The sequence below is a fragment of the Triticum dicoccoides genome, chromosome 3B (genome assembly GCF_002162155.2).
Source record: "Triticum dicoccoides isolate Atlit2015 ecotype Zavitan chromosome 3B, WEW_v2.0, whole genome shotgun sequence".
Classification (NCBI taxonomy): Eukaryota; Viridiplantae; Streptophyta; class Magnoliopsida; order Poales; family Poaceae; genus Triticum; species Triticum dicoccoides.
In genome coordinates this window covers 500,096,405-500,112,180 of record NC_041385.1, presented here as the reverse complement: position 1 = coordinate 500,112,180, position 15,776 = coordinate 500,096,405, and positions in this window count along the sequence as shown.

Here is a 15,776-nt window from a genome sequence, read left to right as displayed (position 1 = left end):
GGCGACCAGGTGCAGGCTGGTGTTCGGGCTGATAAGCCGCTTTGTCTCGGCCATGAGGTGGTCGGTCAGCCGCATCCTGCGCTGGTAGTATAGGCTCTAGTGCCTCTTCCTCGAATTGAGGTAACAACCTATGCCTAGGGTAACTTTTGGCTGGGCACTCGAGTCCGTATTCCTCGGCCACCAGGACCTTAGTCCATCTATCAGTGAGCAGATCTTGATGAGCTTGAAGTTGCTGCTATTTTTTCATCAAGCACGATAAATTCTTTGTCGCTAAGGCTCACCTCGTCTTCGAAGAGGGGCATGTAATTTTCATCCTCCGAGTCTTCATTCATTGCCTGTCCATCGGGGCTAGCTTGCCTGTCCTCCCGTCTGGCTTGTTCGAAGCTTAGCTGGGCGGGATTGTTTTCGTCTTCGGCATCATCCAGAGTACTATTGTCTCTTGTGCTGGTATCGTTGTTTTTGCTATGGCGTGGTTTAGAGTGGTGCCGCTGACGTCGGTGCTTTGGTTTCTTCTAAGGAGGATTATCCTCCTTTGCATCCTTTTGATCCTCGCCATTGTTTTCTTTGGGTGTGTCCACCATATATATGTCATATGTTGAGGTGGATGTCCAGTGCCCTATGGGCAGTGGTTCCTGTTCTTCTCCAGCATCGTCGTCCATACTGTCGATGTCTTCAGAGTCGAAATCAAGCATGTCGGTTAGGTCATCGACAATGGGTATTAAGTGGGTGGTGGGTGGGTAACGAATTCCTTCGTCGTCCGCTTCCCACTCAAGCTGGACATAGTTCGGCCGAGAGTCTCCTGACAAGGAGAGAGACTTTAATGAGTTTAGCACATCGCCTAGGGGCGAGTGTTGAAAGATGTCCGCGGAGCTGAACTCCAGGATCGACGCCCAGTCAGATCTGATGGGCGCGGATATGTGCGATTCGGAGCCTATGGTCGGAGATGAGTCCGAGGGTCTAATGACACATACCCCATCGGAGGTGAAATCCGTGTTCGGCTCTATCGCCATAGAGTGTGCGGCTTCCGTGGCGGGGTTCATCCTCCCGTCCTCGGATGGAACAATCTGCTCTGGATCTAAAGTCTGGGCAACTTCAGGTGCGATCTCCTGAACACCGCCCGATGGCAGATCTAGGGCATGCTCATCGTGGATGTAGGGTGCACTTGTCATGGGCTCGAATCCGTCGAAGATCAAGTCTCCACGGATGTCGGCAGTATAATTAAGCCTTCCAAACTTGACCTGATGGCCAGGGGCATAGCTATCGATCTGCTCCAGATAGCCAAGCGAGTTGGCCCGCAATGCGAAGCCACCGAATACGGAGATTTGTGTCCGGGGAGGAAAACCTCACCCTGGACCGCATTGTTGTAGATGATTGAAGGAGCCATCAAGCCTTATGGTGACGTCAAAGTGGATCTCTCAATGAAAGCACCAATGTCGGTGTCAAAACCGGCGGATCTCGGGTAGGGGGTCCGGAACTATGCGTCTAATGCTAATGGTAACAGAAGGCGGGGGACACGATGTTTACCCAGGTTCGGGCCTCTCTATGGAGGTAATACCCTACTTCCTCCTTGATTGATCTTGATGATATGAGTATTACAAGAGTTGATCTACCACGAGATCATAGAGGCTAACCCTAGAATCTAGCCTATGATTATGATTGTTGTTGTCCTACGGACTAAACCATCTGGTTTATATAGACACCGAAGGGGGCTAGGGTTACATTAGGTCGGTTACAGAGAAGGGAATCTACATATCTGAATTGCCAAGCTTGCCTTCCACGCAAAGGAGAGTCCCACCCGGACAAGGGACGGAGTCTTCAATCTTGTATCTTCATAGTCCAACAGTCCGGCATAAGCATATAGTCCGGTTGTCTGAGGACCCCCTAATCCAGGACTCCCTCGGTCTCCGCTCATGACACTCTCACGTAATAATGAGTGGGGATGTACACGCCCCAAAGTCTCGTGAGAGCCGCCCTGGGGCCTCATGGGGGCTCCCTCCGATGTCCTAGTGGCAGCACTTAGCTCCGCGCTAGTGAGAAGACTAGATTAGGTGCCGGACACGGCTGTTCATTTGATTTTTGAATTTGCTTGCAGTTTTTTAGTAATCTTTCAATGGATTTGTTATTCTCGAACGCCGGTTCCTCAAGCTGTTTTCTTCTCCTAAAGCTGTTTTTGATCTAAGAACGTGACAGAGGTGGCAGTCGCTCGTCGCCTCTCCTCGCGCATGGGGGCTAGGTAGGTGTGTGTGCCCTGGGCTTGCCTTTGCGCGCACGCACCACGCCGAACCCTGGTATTTCAGCTTCATCCTTGCGAGGAGACCTTGATCAAGCTCACGGGCACCAACACCCCTCATATCCGTGCCTCTCAGGCAGCGCGATGCGGTGCGTCAAGCTCAAGCTTATCTATGACAGGGGGGCTCACGTAAGAGGGAGTGAGCTGCTCGAGAGATTTTTCTTTTTCTTCGAGAGCAGCCCTGCAGCGGCTCCACAACAGCTCTCGAGACCCCACGGCAAGGGGGCTCCTTCGAGTGCCTGAGGCCAAGCCTCATGAGGCGGCGAATTACTACATACATACCAAGCTAAGTCATCATGCCCTTGCATACCCAGAGCACAAACATTACAACACATCATTAAGGCAACAAGCATAGCATAAGGGCATAACTGCCATGATTCATTACACACCCCAATGGGGTACACCTTCTTCTTTTTTCGAATTACAGGAGAAAGGAAAGGCTAATTAAGGGGGCTCGAAAGCATGCGAACCCGGCACCAGCACCGCATCCTCAAGAAGCACCTCAAGGTGCTGGCCCTGAGCCCAAGTTTGCCAGCCCCCAACCTCATGTTGGGCTCGTCTCTAGCTTCACTGGAGCGCCACAGCGGGATGAACCTCCAGCATCCTCGACATGAGCACGATGAAGCGGAGGCCGGTCATAGCCACCGTTGCTCGAGCTCTCATCCGAGGAAGAGCTGCCGTCACAGGAGGAGGAGCGCGCGCCATAAAGACCAAGCTTGCGGTCGCCACCATCGTCGCCGCTTCCATCCTCGGGGCAGCACCCCCGCGGCGACCGTCCTCACTAAACACCCTCATGTAGAGGGTCGCGAGGCCATCATACTTGAAGTGGAGGGTGCTAAGGGAGTCCTGGATTAGGGGGTACCCGGACAGCCGGACTATATACTTTGGCCGGACTGTTGGACCGTGAAGATACAAGACTCAAGACTTCGTCCCGTGTCGGGATGGGACTCTCCTTTGCGTGGAAGACAAGCTTGGCGATCCGGATATTATATTTCCTTATTGGTAACCGACTCCATGTAAACCCTAGCCCTCTCCGGTGTCTATATAAACCGAGAGTTTAGTCCTTAGAGACAAAATCATAATCATCATAGTCTAGCTTCTAGGGTTTAGCCTCTACGATCTCGTGGTAGATCAACTCTTGTAACACTCATATCATCAATATCAATCAAGCAGGAAGTAGGGTTTTAGCTCCATCGAGAGGGCCCGAACATAGATAAACATTGTGTCCCTTGCCTCCTGTTACCATTAGCCTTAGACGCATAGATCGGGACCCCCTACCCGAGATCCGCCGGTTTTAACACCGACATTGGTGCTTTCATTGAGAGTTCCTCTATGTCGTTGCTGCAAGGCTCGATGGCTCCTTCAATTGTCAACAATAGTGGTCCAGGGTGAGACTTTTCTCCCCGGACAGATCTTCGTGTTCGGCGGCTTCAGATTGCGGGCCAATTCGCTTGGCCATCTGGAGCAGATCGACAGCTACGCCTCTGGCCATCAGGTCAGGTTCGGAAACCTAAACTACACGGCCGATATCCGCGGAGACTTGATCTTCAACGGATTCGGGCCTATGCCAGGAGCGTCAGACAGTCACGATGAGCACGGCTTAGACCTGCTGTCAGACAATGCTCGGGATATCGCCCCTGCAAGAGCCCCGGACCTAAATCCGGGGCAGATTGTGTTGCCCGAGGACGGGTGGATGGACCCCGCCCCGGAGGCTGCGCCCTTACCAGCAGTAGAGCCGAACACAGACTTCACCCCCAAGGAAGCCTGTGACACCGGACCCCCGGACTCGTAGCCAGTTGTAGGTTCCAGTCCGTGCACCTTCGAGCCCGCCGAATCTGGTTGGGCTCCGGTAATGGAGTTCACTGCTGCGGATATCTTCCAACACTCACCCTTTGGCGACATGCTGAACTCGTTAAAATCTCTCTCTTTGTTAGGAGACTCTTTGTCGAACTATGTCCGGCTCGAGTGGGAAGCAGGCAACGAAGGAATTCGTTGCCCACCCACCACCCACTTCATTGCCACGATCGATAATTTAACCAACGTGCTTGACTTCAACTCTGAAGACATCGACGGTATGGACGACGATGTAGGAGAAGAACAGGAACCACCGCCCATGGGGCGGTGGACAGCCACCTCGTCATATGATATATATATGGTGGACACTCCAAAGGAAACCAATGGCGATGAGGCAATGGAGGATAACCCCTCAGGGAAGAAAGCAAAGCATGGGTGTCGACGGCGCCGCTCCAAGCCCCGCCACAGCAATACCGGCACAGGAGACGAAAACAATCTGGATGGTGCCGAAGATGAATACAACCCCGATCTTCCTGTCTTCGAGCAGGAAGATGGGCAGGTCAGCCCAGACGAACAGGCAACAGACGGATATCCGGAGGAGGACAACTACATGCCCCCCTCCGAAGACGAGATTAGCCTCGGTGACGACGAGTTCGGTGTGCCTGAGGACCCCGTGGAGCAGGAGTGCTTCAAGCACCGCCTTATGGCCACTGTGAGGAGCCTAAAAAAGAAGTAGCATCACATCCAAGCCGATCAAGACCTGCTCACAGACAGATGGACAAAAGTCCTGGCAGCCGAGGAATATGGACTCGAGTGCCACACGGCTGACCGGCCACCTCGTGGCCGGGATAAAACGACATATCAGCCCGAATACTAGCCCGCATCCCCACGCCAGTTCACTACGGCCCGGGGCAATACGCAGGACCTGCGAGACATATTGGAAAACAACACAAGGCAACCAAGATGGATCTACGGATCACGGAGGCGCGCCACAACACATGACGACGACCGTCATGCCGGATACACTAACAATAAATCTGGCCGGGCCGAACACAACCGACCAGACTTAGTCGGACTGCATCGCGTCATAGCCCGGCACAGAGGCGCCGCACACCCCCTCTGCTTCACTGATGAAGTAATGGATCAAGAATTCCCAGAAGGGTTTAAACCCGTAAACATTGAATCATACGATGGCACAACAGACCCCGCAGTATGGATCAAAGATTTCCTTCTCCACATTCACATGGCCCACGGTGTCAATCTACACGCCATAAAGTATCTTCCCCTTAAGCTCAAAGGACCAGCCCGGCACTGGCTAAATAGCCTGCCAGCAAATTCCGTTGGCAGTTGGGAAAACCTGGAGGACGCTTTCCTCGACAACTTCCAGGGCACATACGTGCAACCACCAGATGCTGATGACTTGAGCCACATTACCCAACAGCCCGGAGAGTCAGCAAGAAAATTCTGGTCTCGGTTCCTAACTAAAAAGAACCAAATTGTCTACTGTCCGGATGCCGAAGCCCTGGCAGCCTTTAAGCATAATATCCGCGATGAGTGGATCGCCCGGCACCTCGGCCAAGAAAAACCAAAATCCATGGCGGCCCTCACGACACTCATGACACGCTTTTGCGCAGGCGAGGATAGCTGGTTGGCTTGCAGCAGCACCACGCCAATAAACTACGGCACTTCAGACGTCTGCGACAATAACGGCAAGCCACCGCGCAACAGACATAAGAGTCGCAACAATGGTGACAACACTGAAGACACGACAGTCAATGCCGGATTCAGTGGCTCAAAATCTGGTCAGCGGAAAAAGTTGTTCAAAAGAAACAATCAGGGACCGTCCAGTATGGACCGCATACTTGACCGCTGATGCCAAATTCACGGCACCCCAGATAAGCCAGAAAATCTGTAGGACCTTGAGAAGAGGTGTCTACAGGGGGGGGTGATTAGACACTAAGTACCAAAGTTGCAGTTTTTAGGATTCTTTAAATTTAAGTGGAGTTCAGGCACAAGTTTAACATTCACAACACATAGCAAGCAAGCATGCAAAGAGTATATAAGCAGCGGAAGGTAAAGCATGCAACTTGCAGGAATGTAAAGGGAAGGGTTTGGAGGATTCAAACGAAATTGGAGACACGGATGTTTTTGGCGTGGTTCCGATAGGTGGTGCTATCGTACATCCACGTTGATGGATACCTCAACCCATGAAGGGTAACGGTTGCGCGAGTCCACGGAGGGCTCCACCCACGAAGGGTCCACAAAGAAGCAACCTTGTCTATCCCACCATGGTCGTCGCCCAGGAAGGACTTGCCTCACTAGCGGTAGATCTTCATGAAGTAGGCGATCTCCTTGCCCTTACAAACTCCTTGGTTCAACTCCACAATCTTGTCAGAGGCTCCCAAGTGACACCTAGCCAATCTAGGAGACACCACTCTCCAAGAAGTAACAAATGGTGCGTTGATGATGAACTCCTTGCTCTTGTGCTTCAAATGGTAGTCTCCCCAACACTCAACACTCTCTCATAGGATTTGGATCTGGTGGAAAGAGGGTTTGAGTGGAAAGCAACTTCGGGAAGGCTAGAGATCAAGATTCATATGGTAGGAATGAAATATCTTGGCCTCAACACATGAGTAGGTAGTTCTCTCTCAGAAATAGGATTCTGGAAGTGTAGGTTCAGTCTGATGGCTCTCTCCATGAATTAATAGGAGGTGGAGGGGTATATATAGCCTCCACATAAAATCTAACCGTTACACACAATCTACCAAACTCGGTGGGACCGAATCGTTAAACTCGGTCAGACCGATTTAGCAAATAATGTGACCGTTAGGGTTTTCGGTGGGACCGAAATGCAATTCGGTGGGACCGATATGGTTAGGGTTAGGGAATAACGTAATCTCGGTAAGACCGATTGCACAAACTCAGTGGGATCGATTTTGGAAATAAGCTTTCGAGAGAGTTGGTCAAGAAAACTCGGTTTGGCCAATTATCAAACTCGGTGGGACCGATTTTGATAATAAGTTAACCAGAGAGTTTGGATTGTAATCTCGGTAGTACCGATTGCTCAATCTCGATAGTATAGATTGCTCAAACTTGGTGAGACCGATTTTGATAATGGACATACACAGAGATATTACAATCCCATCTCGGTGAGACCGAGATCCCTATCGGTGAGACCGATTTGCCTAGGGTTTGTGGCAGTGGCTAAGACATCCAAACTCGGTGGCGCCAGATAGAAAGAATCAGTGGGGCCGAGTTTGACTTTAGGTTTAGGACATATGTGTGGAAGTGGGAAAGTAGTTGAGGGTATTTGGAGCATATCACTAAGCACTTGAAGCAAGAGGCTCATTAAGCAACACCTCATCCCTCCTGGATAGTATTGGATTTTCCTATAGACTGAATGTGATCTTGGATCACTAAAATGTAAAATGAAGAGTCTTAAGGTTGAAGCTTGAGCCAATCCTTTGTCCTTAGCATCTAGAAGGAGTTCCCACATCCTTTAGTCCATGCCACTCCATTGTTGAACTTATCTGAAACATACTAGATAAAAGTGTTAGTCCAACTAGAGATATGTTGTCATTAATTACCAAAACCACCTAGGGAGCACTTGCGCTTTCAATCTCCCCCTTTTTGGTAATTGATGGCAACATACATCAAAGCTTTATATAAAGATATAAAGAATAGCTAGTAAAGCTTTGGAAAGACATGTAACAAGCATAGGCTCCCCCTACATGTATGCAATCATGTGAGTATGAAATATAGAAGCATGTGATAGCATAACCATGATAGAGCAGGCAATGTGTTACATGTATCTTGGCTATATGCATCAGAGCAAAAAGTATTAAAGAGAATACCTTCATGCCCATGAGTCCTTCTTGCAAACAGTATGTACATCTGCAAGAATTCCTCATATGCATGATTGTGATGCATATACTTACCTTGTGGTCTTGAGTGTGCTTAGGATGGAATGAACCTGTGAAAACAAGGTTAGATAACACAGATGCATCTACTAGCCAGAGCAAATAGAAGAAACCACAAGAATACCAAGACTGGGATGACATGTAGAGAGTGATTACTGAGTACCACATTGGATTAAACATGTCCCCAAGAGTAAAGATATGCAATGAATTTAATTGATCTCTTTCCCTTAGATGTCTTGCTCCCCCTGAATCTAACATGGGATACTGGGAGAAGATAGGGAACAGAAAATCAGAGCTGAAGGAAAACAAAGATGAAAGATATGAATGATGATCAGAACTAAAGTTCAGAGCTAATGTATGCTAATGCAAAATGAGCACAACAGATCATATGAACATGTCTCTCCCCTCAAGAAGACATGTGGACATCTCTCCTCTTGAACACCAAGTATCTGGGATCCTTGAGAAATACTTTCTACTAGTATTCTCTCCCCCTGGAGATCTCTCTCTCTCCCTGAAGGATCTCTCTCCCCTATGAGATGTGATCTCTCTCTAAATGATAAGCTTTGATGTGATCTCTCTCTCCCCTTTGACATCAATTTCCAAGAAGGGCTTGATAAAGATGTAGTCTCTCTCTCTCCCTCTGGAATTTGTCGTGAATGGGTTTGATCCTTGAGTCACAACATAAAGCAATGATAAAAATGTGATGCTTGTAGAGGACAAGATTCATCGAGTGGAGCTGGATCAGAAGAAACACCGAATATGTGGCAAAGAGTTTTTCCTGTTATGAAATCGGTGGCACCGAGTGGTATGCTTCGGTCGTACCGAAAAGATTCGGTTGGACCGAAAGTAACAAATCGGTGTAACCGAGTTCATCATAGAGAAAACACTTGTCACCTCAGCTCACTAGACTAGTAAGATCTCACAGAGATTTGCAAGGAATTAACTAAAAGATATGCAAGGAATTCGATGCAGAAAATGCAGAGAAAAAAGAAAGAAATCTAGATGAAGTTTTTTTTTGAAACGGGAAACACAAATGCATGAGACAAATGCAAAAACTCAGAAAATAACACAGGAGAACTTCATCTAGAGATGGTCGGAGACAAAGTCACCTATGTTAGAGTATATTGACTTAGGAGTCAAGTGAGATCACTTGATCATAGGCCATACTCATCGTTTAAGCTCAAAATGGGGTTGCCATTTTTCGTTTAAGCATCTTGATGTATTCACATCTTGTCGAGTTGCTTTAACTCATGACTCGGAGTAAAGCTTCTCTAAGATGGAATAACATACCTTGGTTGGTGGTGTTGTCCATGTAGTTGAACTTGCGTGGGTTGCTCAAGGTTGATGTAGCTCATCAAGAATTTGGAGCACCACTTGGAATTTGAGTCCATCTACCTACATGGGTTAGTTCTTGCAAGGAAGAGCACTTGTATATCCAAAAAAGACAATCATGAAACTCAACATAGAATTTGTCAAAGGATATGTTTGAGTGGTTTCATGCTTCCTTGTCTTCAACCACCTTTGTATAGAGACTTGGTGATGTAGAGATTGCTCAAGATGTGAGTAGGTTGCAATCTCATGGAATTTGATTCAACCAAGTACCTACATGGGTTAGATAACATGCAAGATACAAATATATCCAAGACATAAGATTTTCATCATAAGAGAAATATCAAGGATTAGTCATAAGCTCATGTCTTGCATGTATCCAATGGAGTTTCTACTCCAAGTTTGAAGCATCAATGATGTTCAATTCTCCTCTTAACCTGCAAAACACTTTCTCATCAAGAGGTTTAGTGAATATATCCGCTAATTGCTTTTCGGTGCGAACATGCTTAAGATCAATGTCACCCTTAGCAACATGATCTCGAATGAAATGATGACGAACTTCAATATGCTTAGTTCGAGAATGTTGCATAGGATTATGACCAATTTTGATAGCACTTTCATTATCACAAAGCAATGGAACATGTCTCACATATATCCCATAATCTTTAAGAGTTTGGGTCATCCAAAGTAATTGAGCACAACATGAACCAGCGGAAATATATTCAGCTTCGGCAGTGGATAAGGATACCGAGTTTTGTTTCTTGGAGGACCAAGACACAAGAGATCTACCAAGAAATTGACAAGTACCTGAAGTGGACTTTCTATCAACCTTGTCTCCAGCATAGTCCGAGTCGGAATAGACAACAAGATCGAAAGAGGCCCTCTTAGGATACCAAATGCCAAAATTTGGTGTATGGATTAAATATCTCACTATCCTTTTCACAACCTTAAGATGACATTCTTTAGGAGCAGCTTGATATCGTGCACACATGCACACACTTAGCATAATATCGGGACGTGAAGCACATAGATATAACAATGAACCAATCATAGAGCGATAAATCTTTTGATCAACCGGTTCGCCATCTTTGGTCAAATCAAGATGTCCACTAGTAGGCATGGGTGTAGACATACCTTTGCATTCTTGCATATTGAACTTCTTGAATAAGTCCTTGGTGTACTTCGTTTGAGAGACAAAAGTACCTTCCTTAGTTTGCTTGATTTGAAAACCAAGAAAGAATTTGAGTTCACTCATCATAGACATCTCAAACTTCTTCGACATTAGCTTCCCAAACTTTTCACTAAAATGAGGGTTAGTTGAACCAAATATAATATCATCAACATAAATTTGGCACACAAAGAGTTCGCCATTAACCCTTTTAGTAAAAAGAGTAGAATCAATTTTCCCAATTTCAAAGCCTTTTTTAATAAGGAACTTACTCAAGCATTTATACCATGCTCTAGGAGCTTGTTTAAGTCCATAAAGAGCTTTGTGAAGTTTGTAAACATGATTGGGTTTCTTAGGATTGACAAAGCCGGGAGGTTTTTTAACATAAACTTCCTCCTCTATTTCACCATTTAGAAAAGCACTTTTAATGTCCATTTGGTACAAGGTGATATCATGGTGATTAGCATAGGCAAGTAAGATGCAAATGGACTCAAGTCTAGCAACGGGAGCATAAGTCTCACCATAGTCCATACCTTCGACTTGTGTGTAGCCTTGGGAGACGAGACGTGCTTTGTTGCGAACTACTTGTCCATCTTCATCTTGCTTGTTGCGAAACACCCATTTGGTACCGATGATGTTGTGGTTGTTGTCGGGCTTCTCAACCAATGTCCAAACTTGGTTTCTCTCAAAGTTGTGTAGCTCTTCATGCATAGCATTTATCCAATCCAGATCTTCCAATGCTTCTTCGACCTTTATAGGTTAAATGCTAGAGATGAAAGAATAGTTTTCACAAAAGTTAGCTAAACGAGTTTTAGAGCGAGTGTTTCGCCTAGTTTGAATATCATTGTAGATTTGCTCTACTGGATGGTCTTTAGCAATTCTTGCTCGAACTCGTGAAAGCTTTTGCTTCGATCTTCGTTGAACATCTTCTTCATCTTGTTCTTCTTCTTGGCCTTCTTCATTGTTGGCGTTGTCGTTATCTTATCATGGTGGAGAAGGAGGTTGTTGACGTTCATCTTGATGCACTTCCTCGTTTTCTTCATATTGGTGTGTCCCACTTGTGGATGCTTCCGTATCAACTCTTGGTTCACCTTGTCGTGAAGTAGAAGCTTCCACTTGGATGGATGAGGTACTCTCCTTCACCTCCGTTGGACGGACCTTGCCAATAGACAAGTCTTGGATTGCTTCTGAAGGATCTTTGTCTCCTATATCAATTGGCAATTGCTCTACTTGCGAGCCGTTAGATTCATCAAACTTCACATCTATCGTCTCTTCAACCTTTCGGTTGAAATTGTTGTAGACACGGTAAGTGTGAGAGTTTGAGCCATAACCTAGTAGGAAACCTTCATGAGACTTAGGAGCAAATTTAGAATGACGATGCTTATCAAGAATGTAGCACTTTGAGCCGAATACTTGAAAGTATCCAACTTGGGGTTTGTTACCGGTGAGTAGCTCGTATGCCGTCTTGCCGAGTAGCTTGTGAAGATACAAGCGATTTGTTGCATGACAAGCTGTCTCAACCGCTTCTGCCCAAAAGTGCTTCGGCGTCTTGTACTCATCAAGCATCGTTCTCGCCATTTCGATGAGCGTCCGGTTCTTCCTCTCAACAACTCCATTTTGTTGAGTTGTGTACATAGTCGAGAACTCGTGTGAAATCCCTTCTTTGTCAAGAAAGGTGTCCACATTTGCGTTCTTGAACTCCGTTCCATTGTTGCTGCGAACCTTCTTGATCTTCACTTCAAATTGGTTTTGGGCCTTCCTAGCGAAGTTTTTGAAGATCTTCTGAACCTGCGATTTATCATCAAGAAAGAACACCCACGTAAATCTAGAAAAATCATCAACTATAACTAGACCAAAAGAATTTCCACCGAGACTCTTGTAAGAGTTGGGACCAAAGAGATCCATGTGAAGTAGCTCAAGTGGCCTCCTTGTGGTCATGATGTTCTTCACGGGATGCCTTCCTCCAACCTGTTTACCTGCTTGACAAGCACTGCAAAGTCTATCCTTATCAAATATGACATCATTAACTCCAAGGATATGATTCCCCTTAATAAGCTTGTCAAGGTTTCGCATACCAACATGACCTAATCGTCTATGCCATAACCAGCCTTTTGAGGATTTAGCAATGAAGCAAGTTTTAGGTTGAGCCTTTTTAGTGAAATCAACAATGTAAAGATCACCTCTACGTATACCGGTAAAGACCATTTTATGATTGTCTCGACGAAACACTTGGCAATCTACTTCAGTAAATAGGACATTGAAACCAAAATCAGCAAGTCTAGATACTGAAAGTAAGTTGTAACCAAGAGATTCAACGAGCATAACATTTTGTATGGAGATATCATGTGAGATGGCCACCTTACCGAGGCCAACCACCTTACCCTTTGAGTTGTCACCGAAAGTGACATACTTTCGAGGACTATCATTATCAGCAAGCTCACGAAACATGTCTTTACGTCTGATCATGTGATCGGTACATCCACTGTCAAGAACCCATTCCTTTCCTCCTGACATATATCCCCGAAGATTTGCCATAAGACCAAAATGTCTCATTGCATCATCAAGATCGAAGTCACTATCATCATCCTCATCATAGTATCCATGTTCAACATCGTCATGTGGTGGATCAAATCCTAGAGAGGGTGATTCATTAGAATGAGTTTGACAATAATCTTGTCTATGAATTCTTATAGCTTCGGAAATAATATCATTAATAATACCAACATTTCCTTTGGCACGCATAAGATATGTAAGCTCAATAGACGATCACCAAACATAGGATCACTAGTATTCATTTTACTCAAAGCAATAGACTTATGGAGAATTTCATCTAGATTTTTCAAAGAATAATCAGGAAATCGTTCCTCAAGAAATTTCCATATGGTGTAGGCACACTCAAGAGTAGGCAGTTTTATAATCAAGTTTCTAGGCAAGCCTCTAATGATAAGTTCGGCAGTTCTAAGATTCCTAACCATGTCAATAGACTCATCAAGGGTAGGATGCATAGGATCAACACAAGGTGCACAAGGGCTAGCAATGTACTTGTTAAAATGATATTGATTGAAAATAACAAGCATCTCATTTTTCCACTCATGAAAATACTCTCCATCAAGAATAGGCACTCTATGTCTAAGACTCCCCAAAGTAGACTCATCCATCTTCCTCCAATGGTGATTAAACCAAGGCAATGGAGACCAATGCTCTGATACCACTTGTAGGACCTTGAGAAGAGGTGTCTAGAGGGGGGGGGGGTGATTAGACACTAAGTACCAAAGTTGCAGTTTTTAGGATTCTTTAAATTTAAGTGGAGTTCAGGCACAAGTTTAACATTCACAACACATAGCAAGCAAGCATGCAAAGAGTATATAAGCAGCGGAAAGTAAAGCATGCAACTTGCAGGAATGTAAAGGGAAGGGTTTGGAGGATTCAAACGAAATTGGAGACACGGATGTTTTTGGCGTGGTTCCGATAGGTGGTGCTATCGTACATCCACGTTGATGGAGACCTCAACCCATGAAGGGTAACGGTTGCGCGAGTCCACGGAGGGCTCCACCCACGAAGGGTCCACGAATAAGCAACCTTGTCTATCCCACCATGGTCGTCGCCCAGGAAGGACTTGCCTCACTAGCGGTAGATCTTCATGAAGTAGGCGATCTCCTTTCCCTTACAAACTCCTTGGTTCAACTTCACAATCTTGTCGGACGCTCCCAAGTGACACCTAGCCAATCTAGGAGACACCACTCTCCAAGAAGTAACAAATGGTGCGTTGATGATGAACTCCTTGCTCTTGTGCTTCAAATGATAGTCTCCCCAACACTCAACTCTCTCTCATAGGATTTGGATCTGGTGGAAAGAGGGTTTGAGTGGAAAGCAACTTGGGGAAGGCTAGAGATCAAGATTCATATGGTAGGAATGAAATATCTTGGCCTCAACACATGAGTAGGTAGTTCTCTCTCAGAAATAGGATTCTGGAAGTGTAGGTTCAGTCTGATGGCTCTCTCCACGAATGAAGAGGAGGTGGAGGGGTATATATAGTCTCCACACAAAATCTAAATGTTACACATAATCTACCAAACTCGGTGGGACCGAATCATTAAACTCGGTCAGACTGATTTAGCAAAAATGTGACCGTTAGGGTTTTCAGTGGGACTGAAATGCAACTCGGTGGGACCGATATGGTTAGGGTTAGGGCATAACGTAATCTCGATAAGACCGATTACACAAACTCGGTGGGACCGATTTTGGTAATAAGCTTTCCAGAGAGTTGGTCAGGCAAACTCGGTTTGGCCGATTATCAAACTCGGTGGGACCGATTTTGATAATAAGTTAACCAGAGAGTTTGCATTGTAATGTCGGTAGTAGCGATTGCTCAAACTCGGTGAGACCGATTTTGATAATGGACATACACAGAGAGATTTCAATCCCATCTCGGTGAGACCAAGATCCCTATCGGTGAGACCGATTTGCCTAGGGTTTGTGGCAGTGGCTAAGACATCCAAACTCGGTGGCGCCGGATAGAAAGAATCAGTGGGGCCGAGTTTGACTTTAGGTTTAGGACATATGTGTGGAAGTGGGAAAGTAGTTGAGGGTATTTGGAGCATATCACTAAGCACTTGAAGCAAGAGGCTCATTAAGCAACACCTCATCCCTCCTTGATAGTATTAGCTTTTCCTATAGACTCAATGTGATCTTGGATCACTAAAATGTAAAATGAAGAGTCTTGAGCTTGAAGCTTGAGCCAATCCTTTGTCCTTAGCATCTAAAAGGAGTTCCCACATCCTTTAGTCCATGCCACTCCATTGTTGAACTTATCTGAAACATACTAGATAAAAGTGTTAGTCCAACAAGATATATGTTGTCATTAATTACCAAAACCACCTAGGGAGCACTTGTGCTTTCAAAATCACACTAATAGAGACTGCTGGGTGTTCAAGCCGGCCAGCAAGATAAATGCCAAGAACAAGGAGAAGGGGCTGCACAGCGACAATGACGAAGAGCCTCGGCATCCGAACATGGGGGGACAGAAGAAATTTCCTCCCCAAGTGAAAACGGTCAACATGATCTACGCTACCCACATCCCCAAACAGGAATGGAAGCGAGCACTACGGGACGTCTATGCAATGGAGCCAGTCGCCCCAAAATTTAACCCATGGTCAGCCTGTCTGATCACCTTTGATCATAGGGATCACCCTACCAGCATCCGTCATGGCGGTTCGGGTGCATTGGTTCTAGACCCAATCATTGATGGATTTCACCTCACACGAGTCCTTATGGA